The sequence below is a fragment of the Lonchura striata genome, chromosome 1, assembly GCF_050655825.1.
Source record: "Lonchura striata isolate lonStrDom1 chromosome 1, ASM5065582v1, whole genome shotgun sequence".
Taxonomy (NCBI): Eukaryota; Metazoa; Chordata; class Aves; order Passeriformes; family Estrildidae; genus Lonchura; species Lonchura striata.
Genome location: NC_140703.1, coordinates 60,598,035 through 60,604,034, shown reverse-complemented (window position 1 = coordinate 60,604,034; position 6,000 = coordinate 60,598,035).

Here is a 6,000-nt window from a genome sequence, read left to right as displayed (position 1 = left end):
ACATCATGAACCAACAGTGATTTTTGGCCTCTTTCCTAATTCTATTGAGTGTAATTGCAGGAGCTGGTACTGTTTGGACAAGTCGAGGATCTTTTAAAAATCAGGCAGCTACTGCCTTCTGAGATGCCTTTGATAGCTGTCTTCTGATATGCAGTAGCTGTTTAGTTATGGTGGATGATTAATTCACAATTTATATTTCCCTATACCCTTTGCTGTTTTATATTTTTATATGGTGTCATTTTTTATTAATTTCCTTCCAGAATTAAACTTCCCTCACATTTTCTACTGGCTTTATACTGCTTTTCCTCTACTTAAAACAGTCTTGGTGATATAGCAAAGCACTGTCAAGGTTGTGCAAGGTTCCTGTGAGACCTCATCTGGACTACCTTGTGTAACTTCTGTTTGGGAATAGGCATACTTTTGCACAAGTGGTTGGGGAAAGGGAGGAAAAATAGAATATCCTAACTTGTTTTCCTTCAAAAACTGAAGACTGAGAGAGAATATAACTGCTCTATGTGGAGCAGGGGGTTAAACACCAGCAATGAAAAAAGAATTTCTTATGCAAATGTTGATGTTGGCATAAGAACCACATGGGTATGGACTTGCTCTGGATGTATAAAGCCTTGGAGTCATGAGAATGTTCCTAATGGTTGACACAGTGAGATTCTGCAATGGTGTTTTCATCAGAGGAGGAAGGAATAACTGCTTCAAGAATGGTTTTGAAGGAATAAAGCACAATGTGGTGCCTGGGGTGGTAAAGGACCAAAGTCAGTGAATTCACAGATTAATTCCAGTTTCTCTGTCTGGGAGTCCCAGGCCCAGACTGTAGATTTAGATTTCTAGAGGAGTCTTAAGTGTTTTGTCTCCCATTATATTCCACAGAGAACAGAGAACAATTGACCTCAGCCAAATATAAATATGAGTATTTTATCAGTCTCCACTTACTGTAATGAATAGACACCTACTTTTAGACACCTCAATTTAGATGTTAGCACTGGAATCTCACTGTACTCTGAATTAATTAATTGCATAGCCCATGGGGGTTTGACTCAGATGGCTCAGAGAAGTGTCTTGTCCCATCTGAGAGCCAGAGGGAAATCTGAAGAGGCAGGAAAATATGGCATAAAACCTGTTCTCTTCTGAAGGATCAGCTGGGGTTTCAGCAGACATGAGGGTAACTTAGAAAGCACAAACTGCCTATATTTTGGTAACTGGATCGGGTCTCAGACAGAGGGAACATCCAAAGTGAGAATAAATCCAAAGTCATAACCTTGATAACTTTCTCTCCTTTCCTTTCCTTGTCCCCTCTTGTCTTTCTCTGAATTTCTGTTGTATTTGCTTAATTTGGTTACATTTGCAGTTACATACTTCAGAACAGACTGCAGAATCTTGAAAAGCAAAAAGAATTAAGCATATTTAAACTGAAAAGAAATAAACTAAGATTGTAACTTTCCTTCCCAAGTAAAGGCTTCAGCGTGTAGTGGGCATGTGGATTCCCTCTGTTTAGCCCCAAACCTTCTGCTGATTTTGCACTAATGTTTTCAGCACGGTAAACTGAGCATTTTAACATTTACCACCAGGTTTCTCAATGACACCAGTGAGTTTCTTCTTAGCCAGCAGAAGTATTTTCATAATGTAGGCCAAGAAAGAACCTTAAGGAAGGGCAAACAGCACCAAAAGGCAAAGCGATGGTTCCCTGCAGGATCCTGGTTGCCAACCATTATTAATATGCCCATTTTTGGATTTGTCTTTGGGGCTTTCCTTGCACTGTGACATTAGAAGTCTTGGCAGATGTTGAAAGTAAACAAAATCTGCAGTGTTTTATGCTTCTCTGAATGGAAGGAAGGTGTGACTGATCACTGCCTTGCAACCCCTTGATAAGTACTGAGGCACGTGGAGGGAAAGAAATCCAGAAGCCAGACTGTTGTGAGGGCTTCTTGAGGGAGTAAGAAGAGAAGGAGAATAAACCAGAAGATTTAAGAGGAGACAAGAGATTATGCAAATATGAGCTGTGAATAACATCCTGGCAGTACAGCCCCTCCAGAGATAACTTGCCACCTGCATTTCTCTAACAGGCTCCTCCAAGTCAGTGAGAAAAATAGAGTAGCTTTTGAACAAAAAGGGAAGAGCTAGAAATCAAAATCTGACTAAGCGCTCTTTAATTCTAGCCACGTTAAACTCCAAATACTGCCAAAAACCCAGTAATAAAATTTAATTCTTTCTGAGGACATGATGATCAGTCATCCGGCCAAAAATCAAAGTCTCCTGGGAGTGTTTCTTCCATTGCAGGGCTTGAGTAGACTTGACCCTCTCAGCATTTCATATTTCATAATTGAACTCAATGTCCCTTACACTTTTAACATCTACCTAGATTAAAAAAGAGCATTAATCAATCTTTCCATGGAACAGCTCTGAAGGGGGAAGTAGGACATCAGGTTCGGTTTAGAGAGGCCTGGGGGATTAAGGTGATCAGCGTCGCTGTGCATGTGTTAGTTAGTGTGTGTCCATGTCTGCGTCACAAACAAACAACAAAGTCTCCAAAAATTGCTGCAATATATATGATCTACCACCACCCCAATAGCTTCACAAAATAGAGCACCATGCTTCTGCAGCTTATCTCTGGAGAAGTAAAAAGAAAAAAAATTTAACAAGCGCTTTTTAACTGGGTGCTTTGTTATGATTTATAAATTTCTTTTTTGAATAGCCGGGGTTTATCTCTTTCAGCTGCAGGAACTTAGAGCAAATGATAAACGAAAACATCAAGCCAGAGCCTGCGCTAATGTCTGACACAAACATGTCATTCGATATTTAAGTATTTATTTATTCATTTATGTTTTTGTAGTCTCTTTTTAGGCGCAGAACCTTTGTATTTATTGTAATAATGGTGACAAAATGTGGGAATGGGGCGGGGGTGCGGGGGGAAGAATGAACGCAAACGCACGGGAAAAAAGAAAGCAGCGACACCAGAGCCGGAGGACGGTCCCCGCAGAGGTGGGGCTGTCGCTCCCCCTCTTTGCTTTTGCTCCGAGTCAGGAAACCCATCTGGGGAGCGGGCTGCACCCCGCGTCCGAGGGGAGCGGGGCGGAGAGGGCGCGGGGCCGGGCCGGAGGGACACAGGGGAGCGGGGGCGGCCCGAGGGCGCTGCCGCCCGTGGGGCTCTCCGCGTCCCACGGCCCCGGGGGCGCGGGCCCCGCGGCGGGGTGGTCCCGCCACCAGCACGGCTACAAATCGCCGTGGCTGCGGGCCGGAGGGCGCGGGGCCCCGGGGCTGCCCTCCCGCCCGGACGGCCTGCAGCAGCCGCGGGCCAGGCGCGCAGCGGAGCGGGGAGCCGACAAAGGAGCTGGCTGGGGCTGGCTGCCGGAGAGGGGTGCCCGGCCGAAATCCTTCACTGCTCCGCCGCACAAACCCTCTAAATCTTCATCAGAAAGTCATTAGAAATCTGTTGGCGGGGCCTGGGGCAGATTGCCGGGGGAAGGGACTGCAAAGCCCCTCCGGGCTCCACAATACCTGAAATGAACTGGAAGGGATGGGGTGGGGCTGGGAAGCAGATTTCCTGCCATAACTAAAGACCCCTTTCAGCCTGCTCTGCTACAGTTTTACGATGTGTTAGAATTTACATTCACGTGTTGTTAACCATTCTTTGGTGCAATGAAACGTTTTATCTGTCTGACCTCAACCTTTGCCATATGCTGGTGCAAACTGTTCAACTTAAGCCTGGACGAGTTTAAGAAAAGGAGGAGAAAAAAAAAAAAAAAAAAAAAAAAAAGAGGGGGAGAAAAAGGAGGGTCCAAAAAGCACATTGCTGGGTAGCCTCTGTTGTTGCTTGTGATAGCTGCCTTCCTCTCCGTTTTCCATGGAAACGTTTTAAAAGCCAATTCCAAAAAAAAAAAAAAAAAAAAAGAAAAAAAAAAAAAGAAAAAGAAAAAGATCCATGCAGAATAATGAATAGGGGTTCAGAACATGCCAGCTCTTCACTAATTGTCCACTTTACTTATGCTACTTCATGTTTGAAGATTCTTTTTATGTTTTGGAGAGATGGCAATGAAACTTCTTGCTGGATAAAGGAGAGGTGTATGAAATGAATTTGAAAATGATCAGGAAGAGTTTTGTAAGGTTTTTATTTATTTTATTCTAATTTCCTGATTTCTTTCTCAGTCCAGTTATTTTGAAAGGATAAGAGATACAGACTGCGGAAGGAGAGTGATAGTTGTGTGAGATAGCCTGGTAATTCTGTAATGAAGGATCCTATTTTATGTTTTTAAAGATGTGCCTGGTTAACTTGTGAATTTGACCTCATTTTTGTCAGAGACTGGCATTGTGGCAATGCCTCAGGCTTGCTATTTTTTCTTTCTGAAACTGTGGTTATGGATTTGTCTCTACATCTTGCCTGTTTAGCTGTGGTTAGGTATTTCTCACCTTATGTTTTCTGTATACTAAGCAACCCAGGGTGCACTTCCTAATATCTGGTGTGATGGATTTTCATGGTATTTTCTATTTGAGAAACATCAGATTACCTTCATCTAACAGGTGCCTCTGGAATCTAGGAAGAATGGTCTTGGATAGGTCCCTCAAGAGGATGTCCACAAAGATGTTATAATGTTGTCATGTTCAGCAGCAGGGGGACTTTGGGATCAGAAAACCTTGAGTTCAGCCGTTTAGCTGTGAAGGTTTGTTTGCACACATATGGAGTTGTTTATGCCAAGGCTTTGAATGCTTGAGGATATTGGGTTATTTGGGAGTTAGGTAAGTCCTTAGTGACTCAACTGGTAGCACTTATGCTCCTGGAAGGCCCCCAGTGTTTTGTGAACCTCCCTCTGTAAAGCCATGCTTACCCTGGGGGGCATCCAGGTAAGAGACTACTTATGGCTAGATAGGCTCATATACTCACCATCATAACGAATCCCCAAATTCATTAAATTCAACCTAATTAGATGTATTCGCATTGATACAGCCCATCAGTAATCCCTGTCCTGGCTCAATCATTGCTGCAGTCCCTTGTATATATTTTTGCATTTCTTGGTATGCGGCATGATTCTCAGGGAAATAAAAATCATTGTTGCTTTCTGTGAAACCCTGTCATATTTTTATAAGTAATTTCCATTCTGTTATGGTCTATTACACATGATGTTTTGAAAGAGTGAGAAAGAGTTAAGCAAAATGAAGACCATTATCAATATTTCATTTGTCACGGTGGCTGAAAAAACTACATTTATAGGTCAGTCCTTTTCAATCCGTTCATTGATTTCAGTACTCAAAGCCCTTCAGGGAGTGTCTAAAATCCACTGATGTTTCAGAGTGCTAAGTTTTGTGTTTGGATGTCTGATAAAACTGAAAGATGTGTCAAAATCATGTAACAAGCTCTGGATCTGATTTACCACTGTACACTTTCAGTCTCTACTGGTGTTAACTCTGGTGATTTCATTGGAATGGAGCTAGTATTGATTTAATTCTTGTGTCGATGTGACCCTCCAGAGACACACTTCCCTGCTCTTATTCCCACTGACTTCAGTTCAGAATATAATCAGGATCATAATTAGAAATGATGACCTGATTCAGTCAGGCATAAAAATACAAGTCAGCCTTCAAGTTTCTCAGTAATGCTACTGACTGCAGTGGCACTACTTTCTTACTTGAACTCAAGTATGTGCTTACATCCCTTGCAGATGGCAACCTATGTATGTAGGTTCTCTCTTGAATTCTCTGAAAGTGGAAGTCTTTTGACTGGGTATAACAAGCTTTGGAACAAGCCCATAAATAGAAGAAACTTGGTAAGAGGAGGGAGCAAAAAAGAGACTTGGGAGCAAAACTGCGGTTGCTCCTCAATCTCCATTTATTCAATTCCATTTTCTTCAATTAACTTTAATGTTTACAACTGAAATGCTTGGAATTTGATCAAAGTCCTTTCAGAACATATTCATGGTATTGTCTACAAACTTATTACTCTAAGAAAGCAAAACAGGATAATGCATTTCTTCCTGCAGATTGTGCTGTCTATGCTAG